The sequence below is a fragment of the Ictidomys tridecemlineatus genome (genome assembly GCF_052094955.1).
Source record: "Ictidomys tridecemlineatus isolate mIctTri1 chromosome 12 unlocalized genomic scaffold, mIctTri1.hap1 SUPER_12_unloc_4, whole genome shotgun sequence".
NCBI classification, from domain to species: Eukaryota; Metazoa; Chordata; class Mammalia; order Rodentia; family Sciuridae; genus Ictidomys; species Ictidomys tridecemlineatus.
The window spans coordinates 416,503-441,042 of NW_027520962.1; the positions used below are offsets into that span (position 1 = coordinate 416,503).

Sequence of the window (24,540 nt, forward strand, 5' to 3'; positions counted from 1 at the left end):
GAAACTACTAGAGTTAATAAATGAATTCAGCAAACTGGCAGGATATAAAATCAACACACATAAATCAAAGGTATTCCTGTATATCAGCGACAAATCTTCTGAAATGGAAAAGAGGACAACCACCCCATTCACAATATCCTCAAAAAAAAAATAAAATACTTGGGAATCAACCTAACAAAAGAGGTGAAAGATTTATACAATGAAAACTACAGAACCCTAAATAGAGAATCAGAAGAAGATCTTAGAAGATGAAAAAATATATCCTGTTCATGGATAAGCAGAAATAACATCATCAAAATGGTGATATTACCCAAAGTTCTCTATAGGTTTAATGCAATGCCAATCAAAATCCCAACAGCATTTCTTGTAGAAATAGACAAAGTAATCATGAAATTCATATGGAAAAATAAAAGACCCAGAACAGCAAAAGCAATTCTAAGCAGGAAGAGTGAATCAGGCGGTATAGCGATACAAGACTTCAAACTATACTACAGAGCAATAGTAACAAAAACAGCATGGTACTGGTACCAAAACAGGCGGGTGGACCAATGGTACAGAATAGAGGACACAGAGACCAATCCACAAAATTACAACTATCTTATATTTGACAAAGGGGCTAGAAGCATGTAATGGAGGAAGGATAGCATCTTCAACAAATGCTGGGAAAATTGGAAATCCATATGCAACAAAATGAAACTGAATCCTTTTCTCTCGCCATGCACAAAAGTTAACTCAAAAGGGATCAAGGAGCTTGATATCAAATCAGAGACTCTGTGTCTGATAGAAGAAAAAGTAAGCTCCAATCTACATATTCCCTAAAGACCTTAAAAGAGCACATTATAGGGATACTGCTACATCAATGTTCATAGCAGCACAATTCACAATAGCTAGACTGTGGAACCAACCTAGATGTCCTTCAATAGATGAATGGATTAAAAAAAATGTGGCATTTATACACAATGGAGTATTACTCTGCACTAAAAAATGATAAAAGCATGGCATTTGCAGGGAAATGGATGGCATTAGCGCAGATTATGCTAAGTGAAGCTAGCCAATCCCTAAAAAACAAATGCCAAATGTCTTCTTTGATAAAAGGAGAGCAACTAAGAACAGAGCAGGGAGGAAGAGCATGAGAAGAAGATTAACATTAAACAGGGATGAGAGGTAGGAGGGAAAGGGATAGAGAAGATAAATTGCATGGAAATGGAAGGAGACCCTCATTGTTATACAAAATTACATATAAGAGGAAGTGAGGGGAAAGGGTAAAAAAAAACAAGGGAGAGAAATGAATTACAGTAGATGGGGTAGAGAGAGAAGATGGGAGGGGAGGGAGGATAGTAGAGGATAGGAAAGGCAACAGAATACAACAGACACTAGTATGGCAATATATAAAAACGTGGACGTCTAACCAATGAGATTCTGCAATCTGTATACAGGGTAAAAATGGGAGTTCATAACCCACTTGAATCAAATGTACGAAATATGATATGTCACGAACTATGTAATGTTTTGAACAACTAATAATAAAAAATAAAAATAAAAAATAAATAGAAGAACAGAAAAAAATAATTGTAATACAGGTTTACATACATATTGCTTATATAATATGCTTGGAATTAGAAGTGTGTCAGGTTTCAAAATTTTTCAGATTTTGGGAATATTTTCATAGACTAGTTAAGCATGTATCCCTTATTCAAAAATTTGCAATCTGAAATGCTCTCAGATCCACAACTTTCTGAGAATGGGACATGACACTAAAAAAGTTTCAGATTTGGGAGCTTTCCAGATTCCAGAGATGCTTGACCAATATTCAGTTCTGAAGGAAATATTTTAAAAAGAATAATCAGAGACTTTCTCTACCAGATAGCAAAATAGGAAAGCTATAGCATATATACAATATGGAAAGATCAAGAAGAGATATACTCTCACTCCTCTTCTCTATCCAGAATTCACCTAATCCTCCCATGCTCCCCTTCCCTACCCCACTATAAGTCAGCCTCCTCATTTGATTTTTTGGCAATTGGAGAAAGGGAGGGGGCAGGGGATTAGCAAGGGAGGTGGAATATGATGGACATCATTATCCAAAGTACATGTATGAAGACACGAATTGGGTGTCAACATACTTTATATATAAACATTTATGAAAAATTGTGGTATATATGTGCAATAAGAACTGTAATGCAAAAAAGGTACATATATAAAGGCATGAATTGGCGTGAACATACTCTATATACAAAGATAAGAAAAATTGTATTCTATATGTGTAATAAGAATTGTAATGCATTCCGCAGTCATGTATTTAAAAAAAATCAATAAAAGAGTAAAAAAATATATACATATGTATAAAGAAGAGAGATAGTGACTAAAACAAATATTAGAAATGGATTTTGTAATATAAAAACTTAGTATGTGATAAAGATATTTCGAATAAACGGGCCGAGCTAGTCAATAAATGATTTATGGACAACTGGCAATTCATTTTGGAAAGTACATCTTCATGCCACCTCTACACAGGAAAATCCTATAAAGGGACCTGGAGGACCAGACCCTTAGAGTACTGAGTATGATGGAGGGACAGAGCTGTGCATCACATTTGTTTTGTTACAACACGCTTCCCAAGAACAACAGGGATTACATTTGTAAAACCCAGAGTCAGAATGATCCAGGACTTTCCAATACCAATGGTAGAAGCCAAAAGGCAACGGGCAATGCCTTTGAAAACTCTAAGGGAGGCTGAGGCAAGAGGATTGCCAGGTCAAGGCCAGCCTGGACAACTTAACAGACCCTGTTCCAAGATCAAAAGCAAACCAACAGAAAATGCACTGAGAGTATAGCTCAGTGGTAAAGTAACCCTGGGTTCAATCTCTAGTACTGCATAAAATCCAAAATGACTTGAGGGAAAATGATTTCCTTCCTAGAACAGTTCTAGTCAAATCATCAACCAGTGTGAGGGTAGAACAAAGACACCATTAGACAAGCAAGAGATCTCAAAAACTTAACCCCTCATACATGCTTTTTAAAAAAGCTATGAGAGATTGTGTACCTTTAAAATGGGGACCTTAAGGAAAAGCAATGGCATGTGAATCAGGGATATACCACCAGAGAGAAGCAGGAAGAACCACTCCTCAGAGGCTCTGGGAGACATCTGGCCAAGAAAAGGGAATGGGAGTGCATCTGATGTATTGGATGTGATTGATGAATATTTTAAGTTTCTTCAGAATTTGGGGGATAGATGACTGATAAGTAGCAAGAAAATACATAAAAACAAAACAATGTGACAATTATTTTAACAATTGCTTATATCTATCAAGGGAAAACACAAATTATATAAAAATTGAAATAAACATTAAAAATGAAAAAACCCAATAGAAAAATAGACAAATCCATCAAAGTCAATTTATTTGATTGGTACCAGGGATTGAACCCATGGGTGCTTAACCACTGAGTCATACCCCCGGCCCTTTTTATTTTGAGACAGAGTCTCCCTAAGTTGCTGAGGTCAGCCTTGAACTTGTGATCCTCCTGTCTCTGTCTCTGGAATCACTGGGATTTTAGATGTGTACCACCACACCTGGTTTTATGGTCAATTTAAAGAAAAAAGAAGACAAAAAGCCACTAAATCAATTAAAAATGTCCAGTACCACTTGTAATTAAAGAAACAGGTGGTTGAAAATACTTAGGATAACTAACATTATCAAAGTGTATGTGAGAAACAACTAATTTTATATACTATTGATATGAGGTAAAATGAAATTTTTTAGAGGACAGTATTTTAGGTGCACAAACTTCAAAGGCAACAGTTGTACTTCCATCTTTTCTAGAGAAACAATCTTGTATCATGTTTGTAACAGTCTCTGTATGATGTTGGTACCTGCCCTGCTGTAAGTATGACAGAAGACCATGCTGCAGTGGGTAAACTGGGTCTCTGTGCAGTAATATTGAAAGATCTATAAGATATGTTTGTAGAAAAAGCAGAAAATAAGTCTTATTTATATGGAAAATTCAACTGTGTTCATTTTTATGTGTGCTCATGCATAGCATATATCTGGAAAAAAGATAAACTTCAGCAATTAGCATTGAATAAGAACATTTGTGGATATTCATGTATGTTTGAGTCTTCCCCCGACCCGTGTGGGCAGCTGAAATTAAGGTCACTTGTGTGAATTTCCAGGGACATCAAATAAAACACAGACACACACTTTACCTTTAAACAAGCTTCAGGACACGGCTTTTCTGCTCTCGGCCTCAGGCTCCCCAAATGGGGGAGCAAGAGAAAGTCATGAGAGGCTGTCGAGAGAGAGCAAGCACATTCGGAAGTGGGCTTTTATTGGGGGGGACCCTTATTCTTAGAAAGTTCCATCCAAAAAAGGCCAGAAGGGGCAGGGTTACAAGGGACAGATGAGTGTAATTCAACCCAAGGGGCCATGGAGCAACACACCTACATCTGAAGGCACGCCCTCAACTTCCTGGACAGGGGCAATGTCCACGTCACTATAAGATGTAGTGACTGGTCAAAGCCTCTCGGCTCCAGGATGGAAGGTGCAAATCATTCAGAGTGGCTCCCCATAATTAATTGGGTATACATACTTATATCTAGTGAATGTTCTGGCATAGATTTTGTATATATATATATATATATATATATATATATATATATATATATATATATATATATATATATAAACACACACACACCCAACTTTCATTCAATATTAAAAAAAAATCATTGCAGTCATGAATTTTCTATCATTTTAAAAACATGCATTTAAATAAGCTATACCTTTAAAGTATCCTATGTCATAGACAGACATATACAATGTGGAAGATTAAGCAAATGTAATATAGCTTAAATTATTCCCAATCTCTCCCATTCATAAATAATTTCAAGAAAATATGTGGCTGTAATATTCATCCCTATTTCTTCTTCCCACACAAGACAATGGCAAACAGAAATATGTCTAGATGACACATTATTGGAAGTCTATAGTCATTGTATGAAAGCCAGAAAAAGGACACTAAGTGCTAATGTGTGAATATATAAGCATGGACACACACATACATGAAACATCAGCCCTTTATTCTCTAAATTCCTTTGTTCATTCTTCATTTGAATGTCTTTCTGAATCACACAATTTTAAATTTTGGAAAGTTACTAGCTAGAATTAACTCTAAAACAGGGCCTAGAGAGCCAACAATCCTCACCGCTGGGCACAGGACGCCCAGGTAAGAGCATGTCTGTACCTTAGGCTTTTCCTGGACACTGGGCAGGTCCTCCTGGGACAGCTCCACCACTTGATGCAACTTCTTATGAAGCTCATCCATTTTCTGCTTTAATAGCTGCTCTTCAAAAGCATTTGCTTCTTTCTTTTTCATATAATGTCTGTCTTCATTTACTTAAGGGAAAAAAAAAAAGGTTTATATGCAAAGCTTAAATTCAGTTCATCAGAGGAATACATAACAAATGGATAAAGTCCAATTTTAAGATGGCAAGTCCTATTTTAAGATGGCAACATTTTTTAGTCTTTTCCATATTTACAATCTTTATATGCCCTTAGCACAGTAACTATTAAATTCAGAGTATAAGTTACAAAAATTTATGATGATCAAGTCTACCTGGTCTAGCACAGTATCTTATTAAATGCTTCTCATAAAACAATTGGGGTTGTGCTAATCATTTGAAAATAATTGATCATTTCAGTTTTTAAAAAAGATACGATTCTCTAGGAAGTAAAAGTAAAAGAGCTGGGGCATCAAGCATGCTGTCAGTCACACAGCCCAAAACTGGCTCATGAGACAAAGTAGACTCTGGCTGGACACTTTCAGGCTGTGGCATGTGAAGGAAAAAATTATCCAGGCATAACTCAAAATGGATCCTCCAAGAATACTGACTGACTTTTTGTTGTTGACCAAATATGAAAAATAATGAGCAAAAAAAAAAAAGGCTCACGGAGTGCATATGGTCCAACACTATAGACAGTATAAAAGTCCCAAGTGGAGCAAGGGTCCATCTTCCACATGGTTATAGCAAGAGCCAAGTGCAAATGCTGGTATTAAGGCACACCCTGTTCCCTGTAGGGAGCAAATCTCAGTCTACTCTGCAGTCTCTATGACAAACCCTAACCCTAACCCCTAAGACAACACTTTGATCAGGGGTCTCCTTCAGCATGTTTTGTTTGTAGTAGGTGCAGAACTTGGAAAATCTCTTCTGAACTTCAGTTCCTTTCACAGTACAAATGACTTACAGCTTTAGAATAACTGTATACAGAAGTTCAACTCCATACAGATAATATTGAAAACATTTAAAATACTATTTCACTAAGGCTAAGGTGACACTGGCATGAATATCTAGCTCAGGGCTGGTTCAGCCATGGGCTCGGCTGTCAATACGTGAATACAAGTCTTGAACAAACATAGCTGCTATGCTGGTGTTTAACAGAGACCGCTAGGCTTCTGACAGGACGAGCTAGAGACATTTTTTGAAGTCTTTCAGCATAGTCAATTATTTGACCAAAAATGTAATTACTCATTATTTTAACTGACATAAAAACAACTCAAAATATAAGACTATAAGACCAAATACCCCATTGTTCATGCTTCCTCCGTTGATTGTATTTCTGGGCTCTCAGTTCTTCAAAGGAAAATTCTGATTCTCCATGAATAAGCTTTTCCTTCCAATACATAACGACCTGTTGAACATCAGCTCTGGCTGCTGAAGATGAGGGCACAGAGCACTCTGATTTAGAAATCACGATCACCCTTTGTTCCCTACAGGGGAAAACACATCACTTACAACAGTGTATGGAAATAATTCTGGAAAGAAACTAAGTAATAGAACTATGCAATGATTGTACTTGCATATTTGACTCTTTATCACAAGCTGAAGGTATTGCTCCAGACACTTCTGAACCCTAAAATACAGAAAACAAACAGAAGCATTAACTTACTGAAAAGAAAACTTCACACAAATTACCTCATAAATCAATATGACAATATATGAGTAGAAAGGCTTCTTAATCTCCAGTAGATTTCTACATGTTCTTGGTAAAATTTCAGTTAATGGCTAAAGCTTTAGTTTGCATCATCATTGGTAGTATAATTTTTGCAACAAAAAGAGCCCATAAACCTTTAAAAAAAAATCCATTAAAAATTTCTTCTGGTATTACTGAGGTTGTGGATGCCAACAGCTGAAGCTCTGGGTTTTTAAACTGGCTCCAGTTGGGTATGAATCAAGGTAGGGATCCTGGGCCTATGAAAGAGGGAAGCAGAACAAGGAGGAAGAGGATCTTGGTAGGAGAAAAACTGCTGGGGAGGAAGTGAACAGGAGAGGTTTATGGAGGGGGCCCTTAGGTCCCATAACAAGTTATATTTGTGAGTTGAGTATAAATTTAGGTTAGATGGCCACGGGCCCAGAAAGCTGACATGGGAACGGGCAGCTGACATGGATGTTAAGTCACAGGAAACAAGGTTAAAGAAAAGAGATGCCAAGGTGGATACAGAAAGGAGCCAGGAGGACCGTTCAATACCACTCCTAGTTTCTGTACAACCTATAATAGTCATCATTACCTGATTCTTAAAGATAGAGGCTGAGTTCTTTCCTTGACTTGATTTTGATGGTACCATTTGGTTTAAAATTGAAGCATTATGCAGAGGTTCTGAGGGCCTAGCTATAAGGGAAAACAGGATAAAATAAGGAGAAATAAGAGAAAAATCACAGTAACCAAAATTATCACACAATACATCCCCTTGATCTTTCAGTAAGCAGCACAAGAAATAAATCAATTCAATCACACTGCCTCAGAAAATGGAACTAAAATATTTTGTAAGTAAGTATTTTAGAGATAATTTCTGACCAAATCAAAATGTTCAAGAAGTACCCCAAATAACTGTAAAACTGGTTATTTAATCAGGATAGGATAGTCAATGCAAATTGCTGAAATGTGGTATTTATTTCTAAGGGAAATAAAGCCCTGCCATGTTTCCTAAAATTGCCATCAAATACATTTGATTCAATTCAGAACAGATGGAGTTCAGAGTATCTCTTTTTGATTTTGTTTTTTAAATCCCCAAAATAGAGTGAAGTCATCAAGTAGATTTGTCTCCTTTAAAGTGCATTATTACCAAAGTGTCTTCCCCATTACCTGAGACAGTATAGTTTGGTTTTCATTAAATACTAGAAGGATTTGCTTTTTACTCTTCCAGGTCGAAGAGATGCAATCTTCAGGCCTGAGCCTTCATTCTCCCCTTAGTACTAAGTGTAGTTTCTGAGAGCCAGAATGCTCCCCACTGTTTACTCCCTGGAGCTCTCCTGGCACCTGGGAGTTTCCTGCTCATCACGTTTTCTACCCAACAAACCCTCTTTTACTTTTTTGGTTTCTATTCCATGTTGGAACATGTACAAACTTGAAATAAAGGAGAATTTAAAAACTGAATCAATGATTCACTATACAGAGCCAAGGCTATACACATCTCTTTTAAAAAGTTATGACTGGAAACAAGAAATTAAAATAAAAGGCAGTCTAAAAGATCTTAAAATATAGGTCAAAAAAACAAAAGCTCAACATGATTACAGATTTGATTATCGATATGAAAGTATACTCACAAATTTTAAACAATAATTGATGAATCTTGGGTCATTGTGGTATCTCTTCGTAACTAAAAATTCCTTCATTAAATGTTCTAGTAGCATTATCAAGTAGTCTTTATTATCAGGAAAATTCTCTTCTACCCACTGCATATAGCTAGAAAAATATGGATAATGTTAATTTTCCATAGTACAACATATAGTTGGTTTAAAGGAAAAAACAAAAACAATGCCCCTACCCCTCAAATCCAAATGCTAACCTTTCCCATTCACCAAGTGGGTCATTTCCTTTGTAGCTCTGCATATGGGCTTCAAACATTCTAGAACAAATAAAAGAATGCACATGAAAATTATGGATAATTTATAAGAGCAAAATATTTAATTATATATGATTTATATCATATATTATGTTTATATTAAATACTTATCATATATCTATATATTGTATTATATAATATAATATATATGTGATTTATATACCTTAAAATAGAAACCTTAAATACCAACCTAAAAGCTATATAAAATTTAAAAGAGCTCTCAGAGGTGGCCAAAAAACTCAAAACAGTCAGTATTTTTCCAGAGGAAAGTTTATCCCTAGCTCTATCCCAGGGTCTCCTGCTTCTGTCCCTGGTCCTCAGGGGTGTTAACCACCCTGAGGGTCAGTGCCTGGAAACTTGCTGCCCCTTCTCCTAACAGTGGGATATAAGCTAGACCCTGCTCAGATCCCTTCTCTTGCTTTCCAGGAGTACAGCGGAGACTGAGTTGGAATAAGATCCAATAAGGGCTTGCCAGCAGGTGGATAAACAAGATTCCACAACTGGACACTCTAGATAGAGTTCATTTCCTGGGCCCCAATGTAACACAAAGTTCCTGAGGAAGAAAAGGTGATTGGCAGTTTTCATGAATCAGTCACTAGAATTCCCATAGAACTGTTTCCCTGACTTCCAAATACCCAAACACATCTTTAAAAAAAAAAAAAAATCAACCAAGCAAAGCAAAACTCTTGTGGCAGTTCAGGTGCTCGTGGGGCAAACAAGCAAAAAGAAATCAAATAGTGTCAGGTTACATTAAGTACCAAGAAGAAAAAACAAACCAAATAGAAGGGGTAAGAGTTACTATTTTCAGGAAGGGTGGACGGGGAAGGCCTGCCTCTGAGGGCACTGACGGGATACCACCAGAAAGCCACAGAGCTATCTTGGGAGAAAACCGTCAAGGCTGAGAGAACTTCAGGAACCAGCCTCTTCCAGGAACAGAAAGTGAGCCAGTGTGGCTTTAGTGTGATAAGCTGGGGAAGTTCTAATTTGCATTTTAAAAGTCTTCCTTCCTCCATGAGAAGATGGTAGGGATAGGAAGCTACTGAAACACCCTGGTGACTGGTGGTTAGTTGGACTACATGTGGGGAATCTGGCACCTCTCTTAGGGCGAGGAAAGGACTTCCTGATGGGGCTGTGTTCTGGGTATGAGTCAAGATGAGAAGGTCTCCTAGGTTTGCTATTTGAGAAATCATTAGATTTTTTTAAAAAAAAGGGATTTTAAAGCAATACTTTGGTAAGAGACAAGAACACCCACCTCAAAATACTTCTTTGGCATATTTCAAGGTGGATATTCAGAGAATTGCAGGCAGAAATGGCTCTGAAAAACTATTCTAAGAAAAACTTGCATGAATTCATATTAGCAAGGTAAACAGATTGATTTTCTCTAAGTCCACCTTAACTCCTCATTTCCCTTCTGTTTTTTATTTTGATGCTCCCAGGGTCTTGCACAGGATAAAATCTGTATACCTTTCCCCTTATTAATCTATTTATTGTCAATTTATTCCACACACTCAATTAAGGACCCTCAGAAAGTAGAGAATCTTAAACTATACTTTATTCTAGCTATCACCTCCACAGACAAATGAAATCATTGTGTCTTAAGACTAAAAATCCAGAAGCCATGATAGGAAAAGCCAGAAAAGTTCAACTATATAGTAATGAAATGCTTCTACATCTCAAATAAACAAAATTTTTTAAAACTTTCCAAGTCAAAAGAGAAATGATAAACTGGAAAAACAAAAGGACTTCTAAAAATTGAGAAGCAAAGTTATAAACCCAATTTTTTAAATGAGCAAAGGGATTAAAAAGCATTTCACAAAGAAATACAAATGGCTCTTAAACTTGAAAAGATGTTAAACCTCTCTCATAAGAGAAATTCACTGTCAATAAGATACAACTTAATCAATAGATTTTGCAAAACAAAAATTTTAAACACAACAAAAGTATACAGGTAAGAAATGGAAGCAGGCACACTCAAATCTTGCTTGTAGGTATCTTACCAATATCTCAGATGGATTTGCTCTTCATCCAGGAAAAACACTTTCAGGAATCTAGAAAACTGATACATCTGGGTATATGCAAAATACCATTGCCATATGTACATTTTTTTTTAACTACAACACTGTTTGTAACAGCAAGATATTGTCAACAACCCAAGTGTCTGTCACTGAGGATTTTTGGATCAATTATGGTATATGCAATATTAAACAGTTGTCTAAAAAATTTTTAAAAAACGAGTGCTATGTATTGATAGAAATCTCCAAGGATATCTTAGGCAAAAAAAGAATGGAATTGCTCTGCTACATTTCATGTGAGATGAAGGCAGGAAATGTACACATACAGACACATACATATACATACATATATATACACTTTAATAACGTTAAGTATTTATATGTCTAAGAAGAATCGCTTGAAAAAAAACTAATAAATAAATAAACAAAGGATACATATGATAGGGTGAGAGTAGACAGGTACAGGAATTGTCAGTGAATACTTTCCAAATCTTTCTAAAACCATACAAATATATTATCTATTTTTAAACCTTAAAAATGATTATTTGTAAATTTGAATCTTTCTCATGCCTCATAACAGAGGAACAAATCCCTATAATGCCAGGACTCTTCCTCCAAAATGTGTAATAAACATAACCTTTGCCCAAAGTAATTCATGTTCACACCAACCACATTCTCCAGGAAAATGGCTTAAATACACTAATAATAAATCAACCCGTTCATTAGAGCAAATTAGTCTTTAGAAAGTCAAAATAAGGGCTGAAATACAGATTTCCCTTTAAAAATGGGGGTAGAGGAATAGGACTTCCAAAGAAAAAGTCTTAAAAGATTTTTGTTTTGAGTATATTGACAACCTCGGTCTTGTGATCCCCAAATATCTGGTAAAACTAACCCCGTTTTACTTCTGCCACATATGATTTAACCGTATCAAAAAAATTTTTTTTAATCACCGGCTGGGCAAGTCACACAGGCCATGGGAACTTGTCAACCGTTGGCGGGACGGAATAGATCAGTTTAAGTGCTGTGTACTAAAGACTTTTTAAAAGAGCAGTAGGATTATGAGTAAGAGAGCTATTGTATATTCTCTCCCTCTGTCGTATAATTTTTAAATGAGTGACTTAAGACACGCAGGGCGGGGTTTTGGTGGACTGGACACTCTCCTCCCACAGCGGCGCCCCAAGCCCACGGATAGGTTTCCTTAAGGAACAGCAAGACCTCCAAGGGCCTCCCAAGCTGCCGCAATGCCCCTAAACGGTCGGCATGGCCGCAGATCTCGAGTCGCCAGGGTCTCAGTGGGACCACCCTCTACTCGGTGACTCGGAAGTGGCTCGCAGCCTTAAGGCGAGGGGGGCCCAGACCAGGAACACAGGCAGGTCCGTGCCGAGGGCCCAGGGGCGGAGGGCCATACCCCTAACTGTCCCAGCCCCCTCAGGGGCGCAGAGTCGGGGATCATGAGCTCGCGGCGCCCACACCCCACTAGCCGGACACTCACTGAAAGACATTTTCAGGGTTATCCATGGCGAGAGGACGCAGGCCGGCTGCAGGACCACAGACAACGAAAGCTAGTAGCACCGCCGATTTGAATCTCCCGCGCAGCCGCAGTCGCGGTGCCGAGCGTTGGCAAAGCGCCTGGCCATTGGCTGTGGCAGCAGACGGTCTGGCCAATCGCCGAGGCCGTTGCCGGGAGACCAAGTTTCGCCCCCTGCGCGCCGGCGGCCCCTTCCCACTTCCGGCCGGCTGAAGCGAGAAGAGAGTGTGCGGCCGCTGGGCGGCCAGGGAAAGCCGGTGTGGCTCCCGTGTAGGGATTTCTTTTTCTTTTTTCTTTTCTTTCTTTTCTTTTCTTTTCTTCTTTCCTTCCTCCATCCCTCCCTCCCTCCTTCCTTCTTTCTTTCCTTCTTTCTTTCTCTCTTTTCTCTCTCTCTCTCTCTCCTCTCTCCTCTCTCCTCTCTCCCTCTCTTCTTTCTTGCTAACTTTCCAAGTTGGAACTGGTTTACGTAATGTCACGACGAAGACATCTTTCGAAGGAAGACCTCGCAGGACTGCAGGTCCCTGAGAGGAAACACTACGCAGCCCTGGAGTCCTGAGAGCCACGCCTCCCTGTCCCCTTTGCTTAAACTGCAGTCCTTGTGCCCGGTACGTGGAGCGAGGAAAAGCGGTTCCACCCGCTCCAGGCCGCTGCGCGGGGAAACGCCCGCCTGAGGATTAGGAAGGAGGAAAGGAAGCCGTCGTGGTGGAGGCCTCCCCTCGTAGGGGCGACTTTCCATCCCGCGTCCCGGGCTGTCAGGAAAGCACCAAATGACCCAGCCAATGAAGGCCTCCTCGCGGATCCTAAAGTGCTGTGCACTGGAAAAACCTGAGTGGTCTTGGTTTACTAACTGTAGCATAAAGGCACGCATGCTTTTAGGTAATTTTCTGGTTGGCAGCGTTAATTATGCATGGCATGTGAAGGTGGTGGTTTGGGACCCTTGAGACCTCTGGACTTGGCTGATGTAAAAGACTGGGTGCCCAGGAGAGAACGAGGGCTTTGGAGAGGTTACAGAATGCCAGGGAGGAAGTTTTCAGCTTTTTTTTTTTTTTTTTTTTTGGTTAGGTCTAGGCATTCTGGAGACCGAGTTCTCAGGTATTATAAAATCCTATGATCAGTGTCCAGGTATCCAAGAAGAAATAGAAAATATGTGATGTTCCTTAATTGAGAGTGAGTGGAAAAAAGTTAATCTTCTCTGCCCCTTGGTCTTTAATAACTTACCACTCTACCTCTCAAGGTTGTTCAAAGACTACTTGACAATGTAAGTGGAATATAAAGTACTGTTCATGTGATTACCTTTCTTTAAGAAAGAGGTCTTGTGAATGTTCTAGCTCCCTTAGGCTTCTCAAGTTAAATTCCAAAAACAAAAAATATATATATGGCAGCTTCTGGAAATCCAGGTACTGAGTCTGGAATTTCTTCCAGCAGACCCATTACTTTGGAGCTATAAAGTGTCTGACTGACGGAGTTTATTACTCAGAGAATGCTCACTTTGAAGTCTTTAAACAAGTGCTAGTTTCTACTAATCATCACTAGAACTGAGACATTTTTCATTCTACCAACTCAAGCATCTGATAGTGGCTCAGTAATCAGGAAATGCTGATATTCACCATCTGTCGTGAAGTAGGTGCCATTAGACTTATACCTAATTACAACCTTAGAACTTGAAATTAAGGAACTAGTGATTTTTATCTGGGACATGAAGATACAAAGAAAATGTCTAAAAGTGGAGTATGTGTATATTAAGAGCCAGGTGAGAATTCAGACCGTATCTGCCCGGGGAGGTCAGAGAAGTGGGGAGGTAATGAGACCTTCATTCATGTAAGTCTTCACCTGGGAGGTAGGGCTTAAATGGGCCTTGGATATAGGTAGGTAGGAGAGAGTCCAGGAGAGGTAATTCCAGGTGTAAATCTGGATTAGAGGGAGATCACCCTTGAGGACTCATGTTAATGAGTAAGAAGTCCTATCTCAGGGGACTGGTTTGATATTTTGATGTCAAGTCGAGTGCTAGAATAAGGAGTTCATATTTGATCACATTAGTAACAGGTCTTTCTGGAACAACATGTGTTGTGGTTGTTAAGGGCCTTATGATTAGTTATAGTTAGCTCTACCTGTTTTCTGCAAACCGTGGAGATTGTCTGCCCTCCTTTTCTTCTGCTACCAGGAGTTCCTCTTACACTAAGCTTGTGCATGGGTAAGGTATTCTGCATATGCTTCCACACTACCCTTTATGAAGGCACATTGACTCTCTTTTTGTGTTTTATTTATTCTAATTTGTTATGTACAACAGCAGAATGCAATTCAATTCATAGTACACATATATAGCACAATTTTTCATGTCTCTGGTTGTACACAAAGTAGAGTCACACCATTTGTGTCTTCATACATGTACTTAGGGTAATGATGTCCATCTCATTCCACCGTCTTTTCTAACCCCAACTCCCTGTCTTCCTCTCCCTCCCTTTTGCCCTATCTAAAGTTCCTCCATTCTTCCCATGCTCCACCCCCCCCCCACCTTCCCATTGTGAATCAGCATCCTTATATCAGAGAAAACATTCGGCATTTGGTTTTGGGATTGGCTTCCTTCACTTAGCATTATATTCTCCAACTCCATCCATTTACCTGCAAATGCCATGATTTTTTTCTCTTAATGCTGAGTAATATTCTATTGTGTATATATACCACATTTTCTTTATCTGTTCATCCATAATGCCAATTTTCATGAGTGTATCTACAAGTAATAGTAATAAAATATGAGGGTTGTCAGTGGTGATTAGAAACTGACATTTTTTTTCTATGAGTGACATCTTGGCTTACTTGGTCTCTTCCTTTTGTCCATACCTAGGGAAGTTGCCCTCTGCCATTATTCTGAGGAAGAATGAAAATTATTCTCCTCACAGTGTGTTCATCTCAATATCCCCCTAGGTTAATTAACCCTGTGGTGTCTGGGATTTTGGGGGGATAATGGGAAGAATGGGAAGTATAGGCAGAAGAGAGTGGTTTGCAGATTTTTTTTTTTTTTGGTACCAAGGATTAACTCAGGGGCACTTAACATCCTCATCCCTTTTTATTTTTTATTTTAAGACAGGGTCTTACCAAGTTGTGTAGGGCTTTTCTAAATTGCTGAGACTAGCTTTGAACTTGTGATCCTCCTGCCTCAGCCTCCCAAGCCACAGGAATTATAGGCATGTACTATTGTGACCAGCTAATTTTCAGATTTTAAATTGGTATTGAGACTAATGGAATGTAAAGAGGGGAATCAGATTTTATGAAAGTAGAGTTCTGAGAACACAATGATGGTTTTGATAACTAAAAAGAGAAAAGAATAAAAAGTCATTTGGGGGGCCTAGAAGAATTGACGGAAACAGTCTATTGGATCCAGAGAAAGCTGTAACTTTGATTGGAGATGTGTTGAATAGGATGGATGTGAGGTTAATCCTGGTTGTCGACCTGACTGGATTGAGCAATACCTAAAGAACTGGTAAAGCACACCTCTAGTGTGTCTGTGAGGGTGTTTGCAGAGACAGTTGGTACAAGGATCTGCAAGAGGGGAAAGACCTGCCTGAATGTGGGCCATATTGTCCAATATGCTGGGGATCCGCATGGAACAAAAAGCAGAAGTGGAAAGTTTGCACATGCACCTATTTGAGTCTTCTTGAATGGGTACTGCCATCACCTGCAAATATTAGACCAGATTCTTTAGCTTCTGAATGTGGACTTGGAATCTCCAGAGGACTTCATGTCTTCAGCCTTGGACTGGGGTTGCATTATTGGTCCTTCTGGTTCTAAGGCTTCTAGTAGCAGCAGCAGCTGCTGCTTCTTCTTCTTCTTCTTCTTCTTCTTCTTCTTCTTTTAAGTTGTAGATGGACACAATACCTTTGTTTTATTTATTTACTTGTATGTGGTGCTGAGGATCGAACTCTGCCTCACATAGACTAGGCAAGTGCTCTGCCACTGAGCTACAACCCTGCCCAGCTTCTAGCTTCCTGGACTGAGCAACTGCTGATCTTCCCAGCTCTCAAGACTGTAGACAGCCTTTGTGGGGCTCTCTGACCTATCCAGCCTCTGACTGTGTAATCCAGCCTGATAGATGTCCTTGTAATTACATATACCTTCCATTCTCCATTCTTCTGGAGAATGCTGGTTGATACAGGATCACCAAGCATTTTTCCTTCTATAAAATATACAGTAGAAGAAAGAGACAGACATGGTTCACTGCCTTCTGGAGCTTATTGAAAGGAGTTTCACATGCTGCTTTCTGAAGCTAGAATATATATATATATATATATATATATATATATATATATATATATATATATTTTGCCTAAGAGTCTTATCTCTACAAACCAGGAATAAATGAAGAACCTAAGAATAGCTTTAATACTTCAACGAAAAAAATCTTAAATACTCTTAAATACTAACATTTTACAAAAATGAATGCAAGAAAAAAATACCAAAGAACTAGTAAATGTGCTGCTCACTTTAAAAAAAAAAAAAATCTCTACTTGGAACCTTGTGTCATGGACAGGACTTCAACATCCATCTCATCTAACAATTGTCTTTAATCTCCCTCTGCTCTTTTTTCTCAAGCCTGAGGTGAGAGTGCAACAATTCTTGTGGTATATTGAGTCTGTTAAATAATAATCCTCATTTCATTAATCCACCCTTTGTGTTATTTTTGGCATTGCCATTGCTTCAGTGTTTGTCACCTTATGTCCCCAAACCCACCCTTGAGGGGAGAGGAGAGGTTTTGTTTGAACTGTGTGAGAGCACAGATCTGCTGTGTCTAATCCATGCCTTTCCTGAGTCAGATGTGGAAATGCTAGCTCTTCCTTTCAAACTCTATTCACCTTACAAGCTGATTTTAATATTAAAATTCCGTCCATCTAAAATATCTCTTAGATTTGTCTAATTTTCTTAGGGAGGCCAATAAGGAAATCATTTTTATTTGTATGTGGACTTTTGGTGACTTTGCATTCTACATAATTTCCAAACTTTTTGGAAAAGAAAACTCAGGTCACAGGGTAATAAGCCTCACCCTTGATTTTCCCAAGACACAGCAAGTAAGCAAATGACCTAAACTCACAATCTGTGTGACAGTTTGCTCATCTGCAAGTGAAAAATGAAACCTATATCCTTTTCATCATGTTTCTTCGACTTTCTGTGTCCTTTAATCTCATAAGATTTTCCACTTAATCCCTGATTTGTCTTGGGAAGTCACATGATGTCAAAGTGCAGTGTTTAGAGAAGGATAATGATGACTTTTCTCTAGGTTCTGCGGATGTGGCCTAAGCAAATAACCACAGATATACCTATGCCTTTCTTTCCTTGAGAAACAGAGCCATTTAGAGTAGCAGCATTAGATGTATGGTGAGTGCATTGTGCTTGAAACATTATAGAAGATTGGAGTAGTTGTAGGGCTGGGGTTGTGACTCAGAGATAGAGCACTTGCCTAGCATGTGTGAGGTACTGGTTTCAATCCTCAGCACCAAATAAAAATAAAGATACTGTATCCACCTATAATTTTTAAAAATAAATAAATAAATAAGAAGATTGGAGTAGTTATAGAAAGCTAAAGAGTAACTTAAGCGACTACCAAATACTAAGATTAAAAAAAAAAAAAAAGAGATAGCTCCATCTTGGAATTTTTTTCCCACCTGAGATGTGTTATGACTTTGAAAGATGTCTATGAGATTAAGGCCCAGTATCTTCTCTGTCACAGCAGCCTGGGAACAAGAACAGAGTCGGCAGGAGCAGGGGACTGAATCCCAGCTTCCTGTCCCCAACCAACCTTGAAAGGAATCTTTGGTAGAATGTGCAGTCCAGCATTCATGCTCATATTTGTGTGAAGTACTCAAGTGAATACCAAGTTGTTTCCCTTTTAGTCCCTCTTCTTTCTCGTTGCAGGTGGCTTGTTCCTCCTAAGCGCTCTCTTGCACCCCTGACACGTGGCTGCTCATCTTCCCTCCACACTGGCTACTTGACTCTGCTTCTTCAGAAGGCCTCTCCCTTGTCAGCATGGAGCTCCTCCTTTAGCGGCTGCTTCTGAACACTGGGTTGGATCCTCCCCTTGTTGTACATGTTATACTAATATAGTTTCTGGGGCAAACTGTCCTGTTCATTCTTAGAAACAAAACACATACTTGAAACTTTCCCTCCGTAAGGGCATTTTCCTGAATTCGTATCACTCAGTCCCCCCCCTCAACTAGGCCCCTTAAAACTGAGTTGCTATAGTTTGGATCTGGAATGTCTGCAAAGGTTCAAGTATCCCCAGCTCAGGGTTATTGGGAGGTGGTAGGAAACTTTGAGATGAGACTTGCTGAGAGGCTTTCTGATCATTGGAAGCATAATCAGAGTAAGTATTGAAAATAATAATTTGGCCTTTTTATTTGGGTGAACCCAAATGTGAGACACTTGGAGGCTGCTATGTTTGGGGTAGGTATCCCCCAAAGGTCCACATATTAAACTCTTGGTCCTCAGAGTGATGGCATTAGAACTGTTAAGAGTCAGGGTCGAGTGGAAGATCCTTAGGGGGGCTGTAAAACCCCAGTCCCTTCCTCCCCTTCAGTTTTACACCACAAGATGCTCCTACTATGATGTACTGCTTCACCACAGGCCTAAAGCAATGGGGCCAATAGATCATGGACTGGAACCTTCAAATCTGTGAGCCAAAATAAACCTCTTCTCTTTATGAGTTTATAATCTCAGGCAGTTCATTATAGCAATGGAAAGCTGACTAGGGCCAAAAGAAATAAGAGATGGAAAAATCAATTCTCCAAGAAGTAGTAGACCCCCTTTATGATCATTTCTTGTATTTGCATTAAGTTTTCCTGTGGTATCCTCTTAAAAACTTCAAGCTTTCATTCTGTTCTGCTCTTATCATTATTTTCTCAGTCTAGCTGCATGTATATCACTGAATAAACATTTTCCTATTCGGACCCAGTTGGCTTGGTGAAGGTTTGGATGATATTAAAATTTGAAATCACTGAGAACCCACAGAGATCAGTTTTCCCCATTTTGTTAGCCTCTTTGGTTTTTCTAAAATCTACGGTGCATTTTTATCAGTATCCCTCAACTTTTTCATTAATTTATGTCATGATACAGTAATTGGTACATATTTGGAAGAACACCAGTGGCATTTCAAAGACTGATAAATCTTTCCAGATATTTTAGTTGCAAGGAACAAGAAACCTAGCTTGAGATAATTTATTCACCATAAAGTAAACTTACTTAATAACACAATAAACTTACTTAATAACACAATAATTCTGACTGGTGGGTGGGCTTCAGGTAGTTTGATCAGGACTCTTAACTCCCTTTCTCTTTAGTTTTCTCAGTTCTATTTCCTCTGTATTGGTTTTGTCCTCAGGCTGACTTTCTTCGTGGAAGCAAAACAAAAACTACTTACTGCACAGTCCCAAATGCCCCAAATGTCACTCCTAACTAGTTAGATTACTTTCCTTCCCATGAAGCCTCCTCAGAAATAGTTATATGCCCTCGGAAAATCTGGGGCTTTGGGAACTGAAATGGGAAACTTGTGCTGGGGAGGCCCTTTCAGGTATACAGCAGTCTCCTTATAATCACAGTTCTCCTTTATAGGGAGGTGGCCCGTGCCTTGTTAGGGTGCCCTTCTTCCTGCCAAGGAGGGTATCCACTATCTAAGAAATAGAAGTCTAGAGTAATTATTGAAGAACAAAAGACAAAGTTGGAAAGACAGTTTCAAAAAGATGGAGCCTTGATAGGTCCAGTCCACACAGGAGCTGGAGCTAGACAGCTAGAAGGTGGCTCCTGTGGTTTATTTAAGGGGCACATCAAAGGCAGGGATAAGGTTTCAGGGATGGAGTCTTGCCTTGTGATGTGATGTCTTGTAGTCAGCAGCTTGATTGGCATCTTGGCAGGTCCCACCCATTTCAGAGGGCTGTGCAGCTATAGCAGGGCACCCCATCTCTGGTGCTGAGTGGGACCTTGGGCAGAGCTGAAGTTCACCTGCATCAGGAGGTCTCTACCTGTGGAGGTGCCATGGGAAGTTCCCAGTTCCAGACCTGTCCCCTCACTGGGCTGTGATGCTCCTCACTGGCTGTGGTGCCCATTGTCCACATATAGACCAAAGATGGATCTTGACACTGTGTCACGATGAAGAAGAAATTTTAAAACCACTGGAAATAAATGGGTAACTCTGGCTAACTGCAAACTACTGACCCACAGTTGCTTTGGTCATTAGTGGGTGACTGCTCTTCATTTTCTTCCGAAGACAGCCTTGACCATCACATTGCTATGAGACCGTCACATTGCTAATGAGGTGCCAAAAACCACAGGGCCTGCTTACAAGCCCAGTAGAGGGCAAGCTGGGGGGCTGGAAGATGGTGTCCACCTGTCCCGTGTTCTCTGGACTTCCATGGCATTTGGAAAAGAAAAAGAGATTTCAGAAAACACAATGCCCTGTTCTATTTGGATTAGCTTTTCTTGTAGACCCTCTTTTAGAGAAAATTGTGTCCCTCCTCTGAAACTGAAATATAGAAGTTCTAGCCCTAGCACCTCAAAATGTACCTCTTTTAATATGCTATCTTATAAGAAGGGAAAATTTGAACACGGACACCTGAAAGGGAGGACAGTATGGAGAAGCAGGGAGAAGGTGGTCATATGCCAGCCTGGGACAGAGACCTGGAACAGATCCTTAGTGGTCCCTGGAAGGAACCAACCCTGCTAATACCTTGGTCTTGGACTTCGAGCCTCCAGAGCTATAAGAAAATAAATTACTATTGTTTAAGCCACCCAGGCTAGGGTTCTTTGTTAGGGTAGTTTGCTCCAGCAAACTAATACTGACCTCCAGCGTATGTCCCAATCTGGCCTGTTTCCCTTCCCTCTAAATGCCAGTTGAACCAGCAGAGGTAGGGGGTGAGGTCTGACAGGTAGGACATCTGATGGAAGTTAACAGCTGTCAAATCACCTTCAGCAGGAGGAAGAGAAAGCAGCTCCTGGCAAGCCAGAGTTGGCCTGGCACCAGCCGCTGACCTGAGCTGTTGTGCTGAACATGAGCAACTGCACTGAATGTTCACAGCAGAACACTCACTGGATTGTACCTGCTCTTGGCAGCACCCAATCCTTGAACCCCACATCCCTGCCCACATAATCACCAAACACAAGACCAGATCTTGTAAATTCTTCTGACACTTTCTTTAGGAGATATGTTCCCCTTAGCAAACTGTCTCCCTTGTGGCAATGAACTAATAAACCTAACATGCTTTCTAGTTGTCTTTGATAGACAAGAGTTTCAGAACCATTCTGACTTTGTTTTATATACACCTGAGTCATTGGGGTACCTCCGCCCTACTCTACCCCACCCAACCAGGTCATTTTATACAGTTTAATGCCATTATACAACACTAACATGTTTTTACTATCATTAAATTAATAACTTTTGTACTGATTTTATTATTGAATTTTTCCCTTTGTTTCAGGTGGAATTTTTTTTTAAATATTTAGTTGTAGACAGACACAATACCTTTATTTTATTTATTTTTATATGGTGCAGAGGATTGAACCCAGTGCCTGATGTGTGCCAGGCAAGCGCTCTGCCACTGAGCCCCAACCCCAGTCCTAGGTTGAATTTTCTTAATATAGAATGTAGTATAGGAGGAGGGATCCATTTTAGATTTATAATTGTGATAAATTTTTTTAAAACTCTTTATAATTAGAGTTTCGTTTTAACTTTTAAGTTTTTGAGTTTAGTCAGCTGCCTACAAGAATAGAATAAACATAATCCTCTTGTCTACAAACATAAGAGGTCAGGGATGAGCTCTTGTAAATAACCCTTATTCCCAAGGTAACTTTTGTATGTGTTGGTTTAAATATCATTCTTGATGCTTTTTAGGGTTTTATGTGAGCTCCTAATGGGCTAGCATTTTTATCCATTTTTATCAGGCCCCATCAGCCTGAGTGCTGCAAAACTAGGGTCCCCCATGGGGAAAATGGCCCTCTCAAGTCATCCCTTGCCAGTGGAATTGACAATGATTACAGTTCTTTTGGGAAGTGCTATCAATATCTATCAATGACAAGCCTACCCAGCTCACTCCCAGGAAGAGAAGCCATGGAGTAAAGCACAGTTGGGGATAAGGGGTGTGTATAGGACACCCAGTGCCTAGTGCCCAGCAGCCCAAAGCTGGAGTGAGGCGTGTGCTCAGACACGGGACGGCAGTGTGAGCTGTAAAGCAGTCAACCTGGAATCTTACACACACTAGAAGGATCAAGTCTGGTTTGCAGCGATGATCTTATGCTCAGTTCTGCCCAAAAAGCAAGAGGCAGAGGCAGGAAAATAATTCCAATATTGTAAAACAAAGGTGAAAAATGCATATTTCCACATGATTATATAACAGAGGTACAGATAAGAAAGGATATTGTTATTAGTTTTATAAATAGTTGGTTTACTAGAAAAAGGACAGAGGTGTGTAAAGAAGGAAATAGAAATAGGGAGGGGAAAATGGAAATTTTCAACACTTACTAAACTTTCTGAGTAAGTGCAGCATTAGAAAGAAGCCAGAGGAAGAGCAAAACAAGTACGGGTGGGGGTGGAGAGTAATAAAGGCAGCAGTAATAAAGTTCCCAAAAGCAAGCAAGAGAAGGTCCCCCAGAATAACTCCTTGAACTACCTTAGCATCAGCATCCCCGGGAAGAAGTGGAAATGATGCACCAGAGCCCACTCATTGTGTTCATTATGCTTGGCTGCACTGAAATTTGTGGAGCAGCCCATATCATCAAGAAAACTCAGAAATGGTGGGATGTTTCTCTGGTTTTACGCTGTTATAGTTTTTGAAACCTTGCCTCCCTTCAGTGTTTCCCTCTTCCTAAATACAGCTGGGAACCCCTAAGCTAGAAGAGGGGCTGGGTTATGGAAGAGACTCCTACCCTCTGCCTCCCCACCCACCCCTATGTCTGGGCCTGTTGATGTCCCCCATGCCTCTGCCTTTACTTACTTCAGGAAATGCATGATACAAGCTGAGCTGGAGGAGAGGGTCCAAGTCAAAGAACTTGCCAAGGAGCTGAGACTATGAAGTAAGGGACAAAGCTTCAATTGTGCAAGACAGGATGGAACCAGGAGCCAGCAAAGAGGCAAAACGTGACCTGAAGCAAGTGATTTGGGAATCAAGATGAGAAGGTCCTGCTGAGCCCCATTAACAGAATAGGGCTCACAGCTCAATGGTGCCCTGGCCAGAGGGTGTGTTAGGTCACCTTAGAGATGCACAGCTCACATGGAGAAACATGTATTTCCATGCAACCTAAGTGGTTCCTGCACATAATTTCCCAAGTGCTTCTGCTCTCAGAGTGAGTGTTTCCTGTTGCTCATCTGAACTGGAGCCACCTGTACTATATGCAATTTGAAATTCCCCACTGGACTCCTGCTTTGGTCTTCATGGCATATTTCAGCATAAGCATGGAACCCTTTCTTGCTCTTAGAAGCCTACCTTTCTGAGCCCAGGATTCTATTCTAGTCCCTGCAGGTGAACTTGCAGCTGCCACACTTTACAGGTACTCTTCCCTGGATTCCTCATGCTGGGCCTTGGTGCACCTGCTAGTCTGAGCTTCTGACACCAGTCCCACAAATGGGGTTATTTTCTAGGGAATAGAGTCAAACCCCAGCACCATTTGTTGAAAGACTCATCTTTCTCAATTTAATTTCCCTTTTGAAAATCAGTTAACCACAAATATGTAGGCTTATTTCTGGACTCTCATTCCATGATCTACATGTCTATCTTTATGCCAATACCACACTGTTTTAGTTACTGTAGCTTTGGAGTAGATTTTGAGATCAGGGTGTGAGTCCTCCAACTTTGTTCTTTTTCAAGGTTGCTTTGGCTATTTTGCTTCTCCTCTAATACCACATGAATTTTGGATCAGCTTGTCCACTTCTCCAAACAAACAAACAAAGTAATTGTTTTGATGGTGACTGCATTGAATATATACAACAAGTTGAGGAATATTCCCATCTTATCAATACTGGTCTCCAAACAAGAACACAGAGTATCTATATTCAGGTCTTTAATTTCTTTCAATAATATTTTATAGTTTTCAGTAAACAAGTCTTGTTACTTAGCTATATTTATTTCTAAG

The 24,540-nt window shown here is 39.8% G+C and overlaps 2 long non-coding RNA genes and 1 pseudogene across 3 annotated transcripts in view; 1 reads left to right on the forward strand and 2 right to left on the reverse strand.

Moving 5' to 3' along the window:
* The window catches only part of LOC144372318 (mitotic checkpoint serine/threonine-protein kinase BUB1-like), a 41,742-nt pseudogene extending 34,836 nt beyond the window's left edge, over positions 1-6,906 (reverse strand). The window contains exons 1-3 of the transcript XR_013432330.1: positions 6,856-6,906; positions 6,581-6,765; positions 5,242-5,393 (exon numbers count right to left, since the gene is read on the reverse strand). The product of XR_013432330.1 is annotated as a mitotic checkpoint serine/threonine-protein kinase BUB1-like (transcript). The remainder of the gene's footprint in view (positions 1-5,241; positions 5,394-6,580; positions 6,766-6,855) is intronic.
* A 656-nt stretch (positions 6,907-7,562) lies between these two features.
* Positions 7,563-12,561, reverse strand: LOC144372319 (uncharacterized). The gene is made up of 4 exons (XR_013432331.1): positions 12,403-12,561; positions 8,842-8,901; positions 8,600-8,738; positions 7,563-7,664 (listed from the first exon to the last, which is right to left on the reverse strand). It is a non-coding gene; the product is annotated as an uncharacterized LOC144372319 (long non-coding RNA).
* Positions 12,562-12,622: 61 nt separating this feature from the next.
* Positions 12,623-18,544, forward strand: LOC144372320 (uncharacterized). Its single transcript, XR_013432332.1, has 2 exons — positions 12,623-13,314; positions 18,343-18,544. It is a non-coding gene; the product is annotated as an uncharacterized LOC144372320 (long non-coding RNA).
* The last annotated feature ends 5,996 nt before the right edge of the window (positions 18,545-24,540 follow it).